The sequence below is a fragment of the Nuphar pumila genome, chromosome 9 (assembly GCF_984573655.1).
Source record: "Nuphar pumila chromosome 9, dmNupPumi1.hap1.1, whole genome shotgun sequence".
Taxonomy (NCBI): Eukaryota; Viridiplantae; Streptophyta; class Magnoliopsida; order Nymphaeales; family Nymphaeaceae; genus Nuphar; species Nuphar pumila.
This window is the reverse complement of record NC_143257.1, coordinates 115,024,119-115,041,812: the sequence shown is the minus strand read 5'-3', so window position 1 is coordinate 115,041,812 and position 17,694 is coordinate 115,024,119. Positions and strand designations below refer to the sequence as shown.

Below are 17,694 nucleotides of genomic sequence, written 5' to 3'. Positions count from 1 at the left end.
ACTTTAATTTTTATACTAAGTTGGTTTTCGACCTCTTGACCATAAATGTCAGTGTGTATGATTTCCAATAATTTAGATGTTCTAATAATATTATATGAGAAATATTTTCTTGTCATTTTTTCATAAATACAAGGTTCACATCTATGAAATGAAGATTCATTAAAGTCAGGTATTATTTTTAATTCAATAAGTTTCTTTATCTTCTTTAAGTTAATGTGTCCAAGTCTTTGATGTCACACATTTACATCCACATTAAAGACAACATCAATATAAATAGATATTGAAGAATTTTTATTCATATCAGAATCATCAATTTTGAACAATCCATGATGTTTATAAAAAATCTCATCAAATAGGACTCAACCATGTTTTCCCATAGTAACTTTCCCTGAAAGAAATCTAACTTCAAAACCTTTGGCATCCAGGGCCGGGACAGATACTAAATTATGCCTCATAGATGGTACAAACAGGACATTAGTCAACAATACATTGTTTCTAGAAGTTTCAATGCTATAAGTCTCAACACCCATAACATCAGAGTAGGCGTTATTGCCCATGTACACCCGATGTTCACCAGGCTTATACTCGACTATGTCTATCATCCTTTCCTTGCTCATTTCTATATGATGTGTCATCTTAGAGTCTACCCACCATCTAGAAAGTGCCTGGTCTACATAAGAGCATTCTGATATCACATAGATTATATCTCACCTCTCATTTTGTTGGCGATTCTTGTTATTTCTTTCATTATTGTTGTTTTTCTGACTCCATCAATCTTTCTTGAAGTGTCTAGGTTTTCCCCACTTGAAGCACTTGACCTGGGAGACAACTGCCTGCGGCTTGCAGAATGTTGGACCTTTCCTCTTATCAAATTTGCCATTACCTTTAAAAAAAATCTTCTTAAAAGGTGGACGTGAAGTAGGGATATGACTGTGATTGGGAGCATCCTTCGCGAAATGTAATTCACTTTTCGTATCTTGTTGCATATGTTGCTGCTCAATTTTCAATTGAGTTGAAAGCTCTTCTAGGGTTAGATTTTTTGAATTCAGTTTAAGGGCCGTTTGCACCATCTTTTATGAAGATGAGAGACTATACAAAATAATGGATATCTGCATACGATCAGGGATAATATTCTCAACTATCACCAGGTCCTTTGCCATTACAAATATTTTGTTTACATGATCAACAACATTAGTATTTTCTTGCATCCGACATAAATTATATTATTCTAGTAGTAATTGTATGTGTGTTTCAGAAGTAGTATCATATTTCTTGGACATGGCATCAAAAATTGACTTAGTTATAGGGTAATCTTTGAACACCCTAATAAGGTCATCATCCATATAAGTGAGAATGATGGTTCTAACCAACATGTTATCCTTTTTATATTTTTTAAAAGCTGATTTGACCTCTTCGGTAGCTTCGACACTAGAGTCTTTCATTTCAGTAGTGAGGGCATTCTCGATGCCCTTTAAAGTTAAAACAAGAGAGATCCTCCTATTCCAAATATAGAAATTGGTGCCATTAAGTTTGTCAATTTTGGCTAATTCGGTTGCATAAACTCTACTTATTATTTTTTAAAATTTAGATATTTTAAGATGGAAAAGTATGATAAAAGTAAATCCAACATTCAACAAGTAGATGAATAAGAGAACATTAGCCATAAACTCATGAAATATAGCAATTTCATGAAGAACTACTTTGCTATTTCATGCAAGTACTAAATAAATAAATAAATAAATAAATAAATAAATAAATATATATATATATATATACACACACACGATAATCAATTGCTTGATTTTCAAAGAAAATAAGCAAATATGTACTTTTTGAGCACTTTTCTGTAATTTTAGAAAAAAAATCAGAGAGTACTGCTAAAAATATTATCCGAAAGAAAAAAATAGGATTTAAAGAAAACAGAAGGTTTTCTGCAAAAAATAAAAAACCTAAGTCTGTTTTGGATAATATTTTAGAGTTCAGGCCCCTTTCTGGAATTACCAAAAAAACTGAGGACCTCTTTCATAATTTAGAGATATAGATGTCAAAAATAGAAAAGTGCAAGGCCAATGCAGTAAATTTATTACAGAAGGATAGAACAAATAATTAAATTAAATGCAGGGTCAAAGAAGTAATTTAACCAAGTAGGGGGGGACTTGACTGGTAATACAAGAAAAGACCAGGGGTAACAAGTAATTTTGCTTGGCAGGGATATGACTGGCATTACCAGAGAAGAGCAGGGGATTTTCTGTAATTTCGCCTATAAATGCATATAAAAGGGGCTCGATATTTCTGGAGAAAAATAGAAGCTTGATTTTTTTTTGAGTTAGTGTGTAAAAAAATGATAGATCTCCTAGTTCATTCGCTTGAAAAAGAGATCGATGTTTAATGCCCTATTACCAGAGGGCTTCGATGCTGCCAGAGGTCACCAGAGCGACCCTGCTCGTTGTTTCAGCGATAGAGGATCGAGAAAGAAAAAAAAATCTTAGTTTTCCCCTTTTTTTTATGATAAACCCCTTTGGGTTCGATCGCCTTGTCGAATGGGTCGCCGGAAGAGGAATGAACCGACAGAAAAAAAAATAGGTAACCCTCCCAGTTTTTGTTTTTCCCAATTTTCTATATTTTTTTGTGTTTTTTTTAGTAAGGTTGCCAGATGCCGACAACCTCTTACTAAATGTTTAATGAAGGGAGGTCGCTGGTAGCATAAGACTCCCCCATAAAAAACTTTGCTATTCCAAGGAGCAAAAAAAAAAGACGTTCATGTTTTTCTTTTATGATCTGATGGAAACAGACGTAGGCCCCGATTCGGGGTCTGTGATCTTCTTCCTCCTCTTATATTTCCCTCCTATTCCCCGATTCAGGGTCTCCTCTTTTTTTTTTATATTATGGTCGCCAAAAGGAAACTAAGAAGCGGAGGTTGCCGGTTATTGGCTACCTTCCAAAAAAAAATTTGATTTAGCCAAAACAAAAAAAAATCATTTTTGTTTTGTTTTGTGTGACCCTGTGATATCTGTTGCAGACCTCAGATGGGGTTCGAGCCTTATATCAGAGATCTTAAAAGAAAACCAAGTGAGGTTTTTTTTTATTATTTTATTTTAACTTGCAGGTAGGGGTGGCAATCGGGTCGGGTTGGCGGGTCAGCATACCTCAACCCGAACCCGACCCGTTTATTAAATGGGTCGACTGTGGCAAACACTAACCCGACCCATTTAATAAACAGGTAACCCGACATGACCCACCAACCCGTTTAATAAATGGGTTGGGTCGGGAAAACGGGTTGGTGGGTAGCGGGCGGGTTGGGTTGGTGGGCGGGTTGGCAGGTCGGTTTGGCGGGTTGACCCACCGGCCTAACCCGTTTATTAAACGGGTCAGCCGGGTTGGTGGGTTGGCATACCCCCAACCCGAACTCGACCTGTTTAATAAACGGGTTAGGCGGGTCGTCCCATTTATTAAACGGGTTGGCTTAAGCCCAACCCGAACCTGCCTAAGAGTAAGAGGTGGGTTGGCGGGTCGGGTTGGCGGGTCGTGTCAGGTTTAGCCACCCCTACTTGCAGGGGATGTTTTCGAATAATAAAAAAAATGATGGAAAAAAATCGTTAGGTAGACCCGATTCAGCACTGTTTCCTCTCTATTATATATAATGCTCAGAGCCACGAGACAGGGGTCGCTGGAATCCAACGACTTGTCTGATATGCCTAATCAACGAAGCACATTGACCTTTTCTATTGATTTTGTTTTTCAGTGACCGTTGATCGATGACTCGTGGCTCTAAGCATCAAACGACGATCCAGAGATGACACTGTACACACCACCAACTTGAAGCTCCGGTACCACTATAGGATCGAGACTGATGTGCGTGCATATGAAGAAGCTGATAGGGATGTATACAACCTTCTTCAGGAGGGGATTTGATTTCATAGGTTTGTTCTTTTTCTAAGTAAGCCCTCTCTCCCTTTATATAGGTCCATGGTTTATATTCACATGTTTCTCTTCCTTTACATACAATTGCATCATCTATTGTTTCACTTTGAAGTCAACATCAATTAAGGAGTTAGAAAATGGTGCAATGACCGTTGTGCTGCACTTGGAATATCTTTGAAGGACCATCAATTTTTTTTCTAGTGGAAGCAATACTTGCAAAGTGATGAGATATCACCCGACAAACAAAATAGAGGAAGAAACCATTGATCACTACAAGAATGAGGGTCAATAGCCGCTATTGCTCTCTTTGTCGTTGCTATAGGTCTATAACGGCGACAAAAAGTGATCGTCTAGTTTTGGCCTCTGTTGAGAAATAACAACAATATTTATAGGCCGTCGTTAAAGGGTACACCCCAATATTGGTGACTTATCCTATAATGGCAACACCCCTATAAGGGCGACTAACCTATAACGGCAACAATTAAGTCGTTGTTATAAAAGATAACAACAATAAATAACTAGTGGTTATATGATATTAAGTTGCCATTAATGGCCTATAGTGATGACTTATGGTTGTCGTTGTTGGCTTATAGCGGTGACTTAAGGTCGCTGTTATTGGCCTATAGTGGTGACATTTTTGTCGCTGCTATAGGCTTTAGTAGCAAAAATATATATATCTTATTGCCTTAGCAGTAGCACAAGAGAAAGAAAAAGATCATAAAGGCAAGAACCCCAAGTATTGCCTTTGACTTGTCAGTGGCTATAATTTAGATATTGTTGCTTCACAAAATAAGCTATTTAGCTAGCATTGATTGTTCTCTCCACCTATTCTTGTTCTCCAAATGGTTAGCCTTTTCACAACCACTACCATCATCTGAATCAGTTCCTTGCTTCTCGATTGACTACAAGTTGTTATCATCACGTGGACTTTCACAAAGCATATGTCCAGGCTACTGCCCAATTCGATGATTCTACACCATAAAAAGAATAACTGCAAACAAGTGCCAAGCGGTGCAAGACATCTTCGAACACCATATTTCTCCTTTCTTTCAATGATCAAACCAAGTGATACATAATTTATATATAAACTTTGGAAATGAAGTTTAGTTGGTGGATTGATTCTGGTGCTACGATGCACATTGCCAACTCTTTTCAAGCATTTTTTAACAAAAGGGAACCAACAAAGCATGAAAGATACATTTTCTCAGGAAATAAGATGTGTTCGCATGTCAAGAACGTTGGGATCTGTAGAGTTGTGTTGGAATCCGTATTTATTTTGGATTTGGTTGATACATTTTATGTTCTATTCTATAGTCGAAACCTGATTTCAATTTTGAAACTTGATAAGTTTAGTTTTATTTTCAAATTTGAAAACTCCAAGTTATTATTATTAAGAAATCTTATATTCTTAAGGTTCTTAAAAGATATGGGATGGAGAATTGTTCTCCTAGTTTGACACCCATAGTGAAAGGGGATAAATTGAGCCTAAAAGACTATCCTCAAGATGATAATGAAAAGGCTCAGATGGCAACTGTCCCATATGCTTCAGCGGTTGGAAGTTTGGAGTATGTGCAGACCTAATATTATATTTGTTGTGGGAATGCTTGGTATATATCAATCAAATCCAGGCATTACACACTAGAAGGCAACAAAGAAGGTCATACACTATTTGCAAGGAACGAAGGACTATATGTTGACTTACATAAAAGTTGACCACCTAGAGGTCATTGGATACTCTAATGCAAACTTAGAAGGATGTCTCGATAGTAGAAAGTCTACTACTGGATACATCTTTCTACTAACAGGTGGTGTTGTCTCATGAAGAAGTGGAATGCAGTCTATAATTGTTGCTCATACCATGGAGGCAAAATTTATTGCTCTATAGGAGACTTCATCTCAGGCCATTTGGATATGAAACTTCATTATGGGTCTTGGGATTGTGGACTCTATTGAGAGACCACTAAAGATCGTTTGTGATAATGAAGTAGTTGTGTCCTTCTCAAATAACAACAAGAGTTCAACCTCATGTCGACACATGGAGTTAAAGTACTTGTTGTTAAATAAAGGACTACAGATCCCCTTACTAAAGGGCTAGCACTGGGATTGTATTTCTAACATGTAAAGGGGATGGATTTGTTTGATTTCTTCTGATGTATGACAATACATTATAGTTATATGTGATCACATTTGTGAAACTGAATTGATTTTCTATGGCTTCGTGTATTATTGATTTTGCATAAAGGATCTCTCATTTGGTTAGAGAGAATAGCAGAATAACAATATTAAAAGGACTAATAGAATGGGTTAGAGACCAACCTATTAATAAAGGTAATCTTAACATGCTAAAACACTGAAAGTGAATTATACTGCAGTATATAAAAATGTGATATTTCATAAAGAGGTGATCATCTCCATGACTCATATGATTCATTCTTGTGATACAGGATAACATGTGAACCCACATAAAGAATTAAGTCGAGATAATAATATAAACTTCGCTTTAGTACCCTTTTAGTGTCAATGGGTCAAGTGGGAGAATGTTGAACATTTGGGTTTGGGTCCAACCCATAGTGTGATCCGATTTGACACTAATGAGACAATTAGTGGGATTTAGTGGGGTAGGGGTTATGTAAATGTGAAGGGGTTCACATCCTGTAACCCCCTTATCCTCTATTATAAATATGAGGCTTGGCTGCATGATGAGAGTAGCTCAAGCCTGTGTTCTCATAATTCTCATTTGGGTTCAGGGTCCTGCTCACCATCGACTTGAATGCATGGGCTCATCGTGGGCATCGATAGGCTGAGGAGAATGTCGAGCACCCACACATCGCATCGACCATGGTGTCTGCTGGTATGTGTTGAATTAGCATTCCGGTTCTGTTTTAAAGATGTATGAACACTAACATCACATATGCACAGTTGAATGTTGAGCACAATTATACATTAATCATACAGATAAAACAAAGGCGAATGCTTTCGGAGAATGACCATACACAGTAATTATGGAAACTGAAGATGAATATGATAAACAGAATAAAAAATTAACAATTATGGAAACTGAAGATGAATATGATAAACAAAATAAAAAATTAACAATTATGGAAACTTTGGGATTCCATTGCTTATCTACCAATATATTACTCGACTTAACATCACGATGAAAAAACAACCTTAGGCTCCAATTCCTCATGCAGATAAGTGAGCCTGCATTTTGTGTGAAATTTCACCATTATAAAAACAACGTGGCAAGCAAAGGAATACAAACATGTATTTCAAGAAGATAAAACCATTGTACCCTTTTGCTATTCAAGTATAATATTCATCCTAATTTCCCATGTTAAAGGGCTATAGTCTCCTACATTCCCATGAAGCCATCTTTCCAAATTCTTGTTGTCCACGTATTCGTAAACAAGCAACCTGATAATTATCCACATACATCACAACAATTAGGAAAAATTAATGAAAACTAGACCATATATCCAAAATAGGTGAAAATTGAAAATGAGATTTAGTGACAAGAAGAAATGATTGATCACCTATGAGCTCCTTCAGCACAATAGCCCAACAACCTCACTAGATTCTTATGTCGACCCGCCCGATAGCCTCAACTTCAACTTTAAACTCATTTTCTGCTTGGCCCCTAATTATTTTTTTCCCTGCAGAAACACTAATGAATATTCTAGTTCAGATTCTTACAAGAAAGATAGAAATTCCATCACATACAAGTTTTTCTTTTTTCCTTCTTTAAATTATCTGATATCAAAACCATTAAGATAGGAATTTCATCACATATATCTTGATCAGTCTTGCACTTTCTCCAAGTGTTCAAAATCTCAAAGAAAGTAGAGAAGTGATTGAATTCCCTATTTCAAAAATTTATTTGGCATGGGTCTTTGGAAGGAAAATCTAAGGCCATAATTAATTGGACTTCTATCTCTCAACCTTTGGATGTGGGTGGTTTGAGAATTCATAACTTGGAGAGATTCAATAAAGCTTTACTAGCCAAATGGATTTGGAGAATTTGTAGGAGAGAAAGTTCTATTAGTATTATTTTTTCAAAAAAATATGGTTTGGTAGGGTGGTCATGGCGATAGGTGGAGAACAATAGGTAGGTTAAAGGTTCCAACATTTGGAAGGAACAGATCTCAGTTTTGGATTCATTCAATGAGGTGGTGAGGGTGAAAGTTGAAAATGGTGAAAATACTTTGTTTTGGCAAGATGTATGGTGCAGTGACATAAAGCTAAGAGACTCTTATCCCTTTGTGTATTTTCTTGCTAGAGACAAATATGGAAGGGTTTGTGACTTTTGGTCTATCATGGGGGTATGTAGGACATTGTTTTGCATAGAGAGCCATCTAATTTGGCTTCTCAACAATGGACTGCACTCATGGCTTCCTTATCAAGTATCTCTCTCTCACACCATGAAGACATAGTGTCTTGGTATCTTACTAGGGACGAGTTTTTTTCTTTGTTCTCCATGTACATTTTCCTCGGGCCACCCTCTATCCCTCGGCTTCCCAAGCATACTTTATAGGGTGCAAGGTTGCCCCGTCGTGGGTCTTTCATGGGCTGGTTGATCCTTCTTGACGTGGTGAACTCAGACTCTAAACTCAAGAAATGTAGTTTTCATCTTGCTAGTCGGTGTCCGCTATGCTTTGGTGAGAAAGAGTCCACACCCCATCTTTTTTAAGAATGTAATTTTTTTTGCACTCTTTTATGCCGCGTTTGGAGCGATGTTTTCTTCAATTGGGATACTTATCCTTCTCTAGGGAAGTTCTTACTACTCCTCACGTCAGGCCCATGAGCATGTGGTGGCAATTCCTTTGGCAAGTTTGGGTATTGACAGCTTGGAGGCTTCTATGGTTAGAGTGAAACAACCGTATGTTTCATGGTAAAGCTTGTGACATTGAGGGCATTTATAATCAGCTGCGATGAGAACTTGGTGTGAGGGCTCATCTCAAATGGCTATTGAATTCATTAGACTGGATTGGGGTGTGCAGAGTTGAAACTGCAATCCTCTCTTAATGTCTTCCTTTTTTATGGTTTTTAGTTTTTTTTTGTCTTCTTGTAAAACCCATAATTTTTTTATATTAGAAATAAATATAGAGAATAGCTTTATTCCCAAGTCAAAAATGTGTTTCTATCTTCTAATTGTCAATTATAAGTATTTTACATGCTTAATTATTCATTTTGACCAATAAGGGAAAAATAGTTATTCCAAGAATTATTTCAGACAAAATATTGTTAAAATAATTAAAATGTCATGAAAACTAATTGTTTTAGAGAGTCACAAACTCATCAGAGTGTTTTTGAGGTATTTTGAACATAACTAGATGCATTATAACGATTTTCAAAAAAATAAAATAAAAAAGGGTATTTGGTCATAAAATAATGTCTGCAAAAGATTTTAATCAAATAAATTATTATTTTAGAAGGTATCAAAACTATGAACTAGTTAGAGTTAGTATAGTTAAATTGTGATAGAAGTGAAAAGAAATAAATTTTAGAAAAATAAATAAAATAAAATAAAATTTGTAGATTTTAAAATGGACTCGAACTCTATACGGGTTGGACCCAAATGAATCAACTCGAACATAAAGTTTTAGAGATTTTAAACAACTAAATAAACATTACCTTTAATCCTAATTGGAATGCCTAAGCAAATATTATTTAAATGTAACATTTATATGTATTTTAGTTTTGAATTTTTATTTAAGATCAATTGTTTGTGCTTATTTGTTTTTGAGGTTATTTGTATCCAAATAGGATCCAATCTTTGGATTTGCGCCCATAGGGGAGAAAGGGTAAAGAGTGGGCTCACCTAGGGCACCCGACTTCTCCCTCTTTCTTTACCATTTTTACTTAGTCGGCCCTCTTTCTCACTTCTCGTTTGCCCAACGGACATCCCCATCGTTGACCTCTCTCTCCACTCTCTTCTTTCCTTTTCAAAACCCAATCGAACACCCCTTCTTCCTCATTTTACCTAAGTCGCTGCCACTTGCCTCTGCCTTTCCTCTCTCTCTTATTTTTGTCGTTCACGACCATCGTCCAACTGTCCGATGTTCAAGACCCATCAGTGCCACCCTTGATAGCTAGAGGACTCGCCGGAGCTCCCTGAGCCATCCCCCTCGCTCCTCCTCTCTCGTTCTTCATCACCGGAGGCCATCCTTCTTCAGCATGAAGTCAACCCCCTTACCTAATCAAGGCTAAGATGAGTCAATTACTTTCCCATCACCTTCTTCATCTTCCCCATTTTTATTTTTATTTTTATCCTCTTCTTAATGGATTCTCAATAGTCGATTACTCTGTTTGTTCTTGTTTCTTTCGAACCGAGCATATGCTCGGGTGTCGTTGCGTAGGGAAGAGGGCCCTTGTTTTTCATCTCTTCTTGGTTTTGGAAGAGCCAAACCACTTCGACAGGTAATGGCCGGATTTTTTCCTTTTTTTTTCCTTTCTTATGATATTCCTACCCTATCCCCTATTTCTTCTAAAATTCTTGCATTTTGGGTATTTCTACACTAGCCGATCTACCCTGACAAGGTTTCTTTCATTTTTTTACGTTGTTTCCTATATTGGGATGTGTGCCTAATAGATTAGGCTCATTTCCATCTCACCAGCATGCAGAGGTACGTGTTGTTCACTGTGTAGTTATTGCCACCTTTGTCATCAGCACAAATCTAGTTTTCATCAGTATCACCTCCTCCTCTCTCATTTTTTTTTCATTTTCGGGGCAGTTTTCTAAGAAATTTTGATATTCCTTGGAAATCATGTGCCTCAATTTTTGTACGACCATTGCAGGTGTGCATTGGACAGTGTGCAGACTAGTGGAGACGCCCAGCACAGCCATCCAACTTTATTTCAGATTTGTGGTGTATTACTTTGTTGTTTCTCGTCAATCGGGTTATGGATTCGTTTTGTAATTTTTGTCATTTTGTGCGGAAGCCTATTTTGACAAGTTTATCATAATGTGTGCAGTGTTATAGTGCTTTCCAATGTAAGAGGATGCTCAGCTGACCCTTTTTGTTGTTCTTTACTTGGTGTTACGTGTCACACATCAAGTGTTTGATGGTTTGCCTAAGCGACAAATTCATTGCAGTTTTTGGGAGCCTTTGATTTTTTGGGTTTCACTATATATTTTCAGCGAATCACAAAGGTTGGATCCTTGAACTAAGTTTGTAGAATACACTTTCTTTTTGTTTGGTATTAATCTAGTAGGTGGTGTGAGTTTTATGAAAATAATTTTTAAAACAATATTTTTATATAAAAACAATGTGAAAGCCAAAACACCAAAGAATAAAAACTGGTTCGCACGAGTGGTGGAGTCTGGGTCAATCTCAGGGAACGAAAAATACTTTGTATTCAAACACACAATCTAAACTACGCTTTAATGTCTTAAAAAATAAAAGATTAATTGACCAAATAAATAAGAGAGTGTTGCCTCTGTAGAGGGCTTAAACAAATAATTAAATGGCCTTATTACAACTCAATTGAATTAAATAAATGAAATCCTAATTTAAAAAATAAAGGAAAAAGGTCTTCAGTGTTTGAGTCTTGTAGTCCTTTTGAATTGATTTGCTTCCCTTTGTCCTTCTCTCTTTGTATGGTTTGATAAATCAGAGGGAGAGTGTTGTTCTGAGGAGCTGGAAGGGCCTTTCTGAGGGCCTGAAGGGACCTCAGAGGGTACTTCAAGGGCACAAAAAGTTGCACGTTCGATCGCTTTCCTACAAAAATAAAAAACAAAACAAAGCAGTACGAATAGAACTAAACGAAAAAAATATAATAGCTAATGACTAAAAAAATTCAACAAAAACAAGAATTAAACTAACTAAAAACAAACTAAAAACAAGAACTAACTATGAATCAACTACTATAACAACCTAACACAGACAAACTAGTAAAACAACCTAACTAACTAATCAAGAAACTAATTACTAACAAACTATGATTAACTAATTCAAGAAACTAACACCAAATTACTAAAAGACAAAACTAAAAGCAACTAAATGAATTTTAACAACCTATATGTTGTACGGGTTTTCAAAATTAACAAATAAACTGAATTAAAAATTTAACCCAAGCTATTCAATGATCAACTACAATAATAAGAGTAAAAGCTGGTTATCTATTCAACTTAACTTCACCTAAGTAACGAGGTACACAAACTGACGTTAAAAATCAAGGGACGTTATGCAAGGAATAGCTACAGAAAAGACGACTAACTCTAATCTACACTAAACGTTAATTTGCTGAACTAAATCAAACTATATAATAGATGATATTATAATAGGTAGACCGTAACACTCAACAAACGAAAACAAAAAAGCTAACTGATCCTTTAATAAATTAATCAAAACTATTATATTATCTACCTATGAAATCATTAAGTCAAGAAATAAAAAAGAAATTGTAATACGCTACCTACAAAGGTGCACAACTAACCCTAAGCTAAACAACATAGGTACTAACTAATTAATAAAAAAAACTCAAATGACGTGAACTATTTAACCTAATGGAGTATGACAAAAGAAAAAAAATGCTTATGAAATATGCAGCTTGAATCAACTGATTGAGTATGAGTAATAGTAAAATAAAACTTACTACCTGAAGGACGTATTGAATATTGCAACTATCGGCTAATAGAAACAAAGAAACAAAAAAAGCGTTGTATGCAAAACCAAACCGGCTGAACACAAATTTATCGTGCAATAAAAAAATAAGGCATAAACGATATTAACTATGCTACGACTAATGCATAAAAGAAAACAATGCAAAAATGAATTTACGTTACGTGGTTGAGTAAAATAAAAACAAAACATTAATCTATGTTTTATCAATTTTTCCTAATCTAACAATTAATCTAACAAAAACTAATTTATCACTAATAAAAGATCCGGTGTGCTTGCATGGAACAGTAAACAACTAACCTAATACTGAATTTAGGAAAAAAAAATCAGATTTACTTAACGCAAATAAAGAAAATCCATATTACACTAGATGCAATGAAGATGCAAAAATCAAAGACACTACATGCAATGCTATGATTCTAAACTACGGAGATGGGGGAGAAAAAACAAACCGTTGGATTCACTTCCGATGGAGGGGTTGAGAAGAAGAAGATGATCTCCTCTCTGGCTGCACGTACCTCCGACGATGGAGTGTTCACAGTCTGACTTCTAAAAATAAATAATGAGTGGTCCAACATGGAACGTGAAAAACCATGTTTCTGAATCTCTAGCGAGAAGCTATCAAACCATGAGCGAGATACTTTCTTCAGACCATAGATAGCTCTTTTTAACCTGCACACATGAGTTTTACAATTTTGTTCTTGATACCCAGGGGGTTGCTCCATGTATACTTCCTCCTTTAAATCCCCATGCAAGAATGCATTTTTTACATCGAGCTGACTCAACTTCCATCCATGTTCAACAGCCAGTGAAATAATAATTCGGATTGTTCCCATTCTTACAACCGGACTGAAGGTCTCATCATAGTCTTGCCCTGCTTCTTGAGTGAATCCTTTTGCCACAAGTCGTGCCTTGTATCGTTCAATGGTTCCATCTGGCTTGTACTTTATTTTGTAGACCCATTTACATCCGACGACATTTTTGTCAGGTGGTCTGGAAACAACTTCCCAGGTTCCACATTCATGCAAGGCTTGCATTTCATCATTCATGGCTTCTACCCATTTGGTAGAAGTGGCTGCCTGGTAGTACATGATGGGCTCATTTTCCTTATTGAGAGCAGTTAAGAAGAGTTGAAGATCCAATGAGAAATTGTTATAGCTAACCCACCTGTCAATGGGATGTCGTATGCGATTTGATTTTTTGACCTCAAGAGTATGAGAAGTAGTTGGATTGCCGTCTGAGACATAGTCTAAATGGCTTGATGCTGTCGGTCTCTGTCTAGAGTAGACAATGCCTTTGTATCTGCCTGGTACTTCTTCTGTATTCTGTGATCTCGACATCCCAGTGTCTTCAAAACTCTTTTCTTCTTGCTGCACGCAATCTGAGGAGCATGCTTCATTCGAGTTAACAAAAAGTTCTGAACTCAACCAAGGATAGTAAACTTCAGTTGGCATATTCGTTGCATCAGCTTCGTCATCAAAGTTTTGTTCATCAAAGACAACATTTCTTGAGATTCTGATACGTTTGTTGGTAGGATCATAACACCTATATCTTTTGTAGTCATCTGCATATCCCACAAACCTACATTTCTGGGCTTTGTCCTAAAACTTGTTTCTCAGAGACTGATCAATATGCACATAGCCAACACAACCAAAAACACGCAAATCATGATAACTAGGATGGACTCCAAAAAGACAGTGATAAGAAGACTTATTTTCCAGAACAACAATGGGCAGTCTATTTATCACATGCACAGCAGAATGAAAGGCTTATGTCCATAGGTTGATAGGAAGATTGCTGTCATGAAGCATACTCATGGCACTTTCAACAATATGTCTATGTTTTCGTTCAGCAATCCCATTTTGTTGAGGAGTATGGGGGCAGGACACCATTCTTCCTATTCCATTATTTCGAAGAAAAGAAACAAAATCACGGGATGAGAATTCCCCACCTCCATCACATTGGAAAAATTGAATGGACTCAGAAAATTGATTTTTGACCAAGGAAAGAAAATTTTGAAACAAAGAGAAGACTTCCGACTTATTCTTTATGAAATATATCCAAGTGTATCAAGAATAACTATCAACAAAGATTAGATAGTATTTGCTCCCAGATCCAGAGACAATTGGGGCGGGTCCCCATACATCAGAACAAATGATCTCAAAAGGTTTTGAAGCTCTCTTATTAATGGAATGGAAAGGCAATACATGACTCTTACATGAAAGACAACTGGAACACTTATGACTGCTCGCATTCCCATTAAGACTTTCTTTTGGAATGAGATTATTAGAGACAAGTTTCTCAATAAAATGACTCCCACAATGCCCTAACCGACTATGCCATAAGAATGGCTTATTACATTCAGAAATACTAAAAACATTAGCAGAAGAAGATGAACACGACTATAACGAAGACCTCGAATTCAGGTGAGCAGGGCGGACAACATGACATGGAGCTTCTTCAAAGACATACATATTGCCTCGTCTTTTTCCTTCAGCGAATGTTTCCCTCGTGCGTAGGTCCTTGACCTGCACAGAGAAGGGAGTAAATTCAACTGAAGCATTATTATCATCAATAAGCTTAGAGACAAAGACAATGTTTTTCTTAATATCAGGAGCATGAAGAACGTCAGAGAGAGTAAGAGTGGAATGTGACATGGGAATGACAGTTTTTCCAACATGAGAAATAGGATGGTGGGATCCATCTCCAGTAACAATCTTACTTTTTCCAAAATAAGGAATAGGATTAGAAATCTTACTTGCATCACCTGTCACATGAGTCGCTGCTCCTGAGTCCACAAACCAAGTGCCTTCATCATTCTGCTTCAATTTCAACTCTGATAAGGCAGATATTAGTAGATCTTTGATCTCTCCACTATCTCTGGTATTGGTGAACTTTCTTTTTGTTTCTGTCTGTGGACCCTTTCCTTTATTCTCTGGATTGTGCCAACAATTCGCCTTGATATGCCCCTTTTTGTTACAAAAGAAGCAAGTGGGAATGAATCTTGATCCCTGCGCATGAGCAGACATATTTGGAGTGGGGAGCAGACCACGCCCTCCGTATCCACTTTGCCCTTGTCCTCCTCGTCCTCGTCCTCTACCATAAGTCACTCCTGTGGCAAAAACTTCTTGAGAATTTGTGTGGATGTGAGTTTCTTCAGAGAATCCCTTCAGAGTCATTTCATACTGAATCAATTTCGCTCGTAACGCATCGAAGGAAGGAAGAGTAGGGAGACACAATAGTGAAGTGACTATCATATTGTAGTCAGATCCCAATCCACTCAGAGTTTGTTGCACCATGTCATTGTCGCTTACGGCACATCCTATAACTGCAAGCTGATCTGTGATGGTCTTTATCTTGTTCAAATATTCCATGAAGGTCATCGATTCTTTTCTTAACAACTGAAACTCCCTTTTTAGGAAAACCATCCTTGCTTGAGAAACCTGCGAGTACGTCTGAACCAGTCGCTCCCAGAGTTGTAGCGCTGTACAATTGTCGGGAATGGCAACTAGAACTTCTTGAGATAGGGTTGAGGTGATGTATGCGACAACTGATTGATCTTTCCTTTCCCAATTGAGAAATTCTACATTTTTGACATACACGATCGAACTCACCCCTTGATCATCTTTCTCTTCTCTCGGGACAAATTCTGGTGGAACGAGAGTGGTTCCATCCAGGTGACCTAAGAGACCTTGACTACTTATAAAAGGAATAATTTGTCTCTTCCAAATCAAGAAATTTGAAGTATTCAACTTTTCAGAAACGAGTTGGTTGAGAAAGCTTGAAGAAAGATTTGATTGAGAGATGTAAGGGTCCATTTGAGAATGAAAAACAGTAAGAATGTCAACCAGAGTGTTCACAAAAAGTTCAGCCCGTTTCCCTCTTTTTTTTTTTTTGACAAGAATAGAAATAAATACTCAAGGAATAAGATTCACGGCATAGCAGTAAAGAGAAAAAAAATATACGAATATGTAAAGACAGACTTAGAGGAGATTAGGTAAAGAAAAAAATATAGGGGAAGATTCGTGAAACACAGTCACCCACAGTCTGTGTTCACGTAAATATGGTGCACATGAATCGCAGATTCACCAAATGTGAAACCCACGTGAATAGAGTTCACGTGGATCACAGTTTCTCAAAGAAAAGAAACCCACGTGAGGTGTGGGTACACAGGAGATTTCAAAAAGGGCTACTGTGATTTTCTGACCGAGGAAATGCTGTTGAAGGCTGTGGAGCTTGGACAGGGAGCAATTTGAACAATATGTGAGGGGATGGAGGATTTGGTCAAGAGGCGTGGAAATGGATTTTCAAAAAAAAAAGGGAACGAATGAGCAAAGAGGGGAGGAAATGGAGATAAACAGAAGAAAAGGGAGAGGGAGACAAAAAAACCTTGATTTTCCGATCTGTGCTCTTGTCGGAATCCTTGAACTCGATTCTGTGCTCTTGCCGGAATCCTTGAACTCGATTTTCCGAACTTGGATTTTGCCGGAATCCTTATCAGCCTTAGCCGAACCTGGCTCTGATACCATGAAAGTTTTTTTACCTGTACAGAAAAGAGAGAGAGGAAGGGAGAGAGAGACGAAGAGGAAAAAACACAAGGCTTTCGGCTGTTACGATCTTTTCTTTTCTTTTTCGTGACCTAAAAGGTGTGCTTTATAATGTTACAACACAGGTATGGATCCGGGTCTGGTGTATCCAGACCCGACAGCCAAAGTGAGTTACAATGTATCAGTATGGAGGATCGGATCGGATCCAGATCCTTTTTCAGGGGACAAGGAGAAGCTGGTGACAGCAGGGATTAGAAACACGATGAATAAAAGGGAAAAAAGAAGAACCGAGGAAGGAACCGACCAAGAGTGAAACGGGGGAAGAAGAGAAGAGGGAGGGAGGTAGAGGACATTTTTTACAAGAGAGAAGACAATGGCTGCTGCTGAAAAAATCCTATTTATAAACAAAAATTAGGTTAAAACACATTTTCTATAAAAGTCTAAAATATTTTTAAAAATTCTAAAACAGGTCTTCCTCAAAAACATGTTTTTCGAAAGAGATTTTTTTCTAAAACTAATTCAAAATAATTCATTAATTCCTAATCTAACTAAACTGTGGATTATAAAAATTCTAACTAATAAAAATACCAAAAAATGCAAGG

At 37.0% G+C, this 17,694-nt stretch overlaps 1 long non-coding RNA gene across 1 annotated transcript in view; it reads left to right on the top strand.

Moving 5' to 3' along the window:
• Positions 1-2,341: 2,341 nt before the first annotated feature.
• LOC149828957 (uncharacterized) overlaps positions 2,342-17,694 on the top strand; it is a 33,687-nt gene continuing 18,334 nt past the window's right edge. The window contains exons 1-2 of the long non-coding RNA XR_016434095.1: positions 2,342-2,583; positions 3,743-3,937. This is a non-coding gene — a long non-coding RNA (uncharacterized LOC149828957). The remainder of the gene's footprint in view (positions 2,584-3,742; positions 3,938-17,694) is intronic.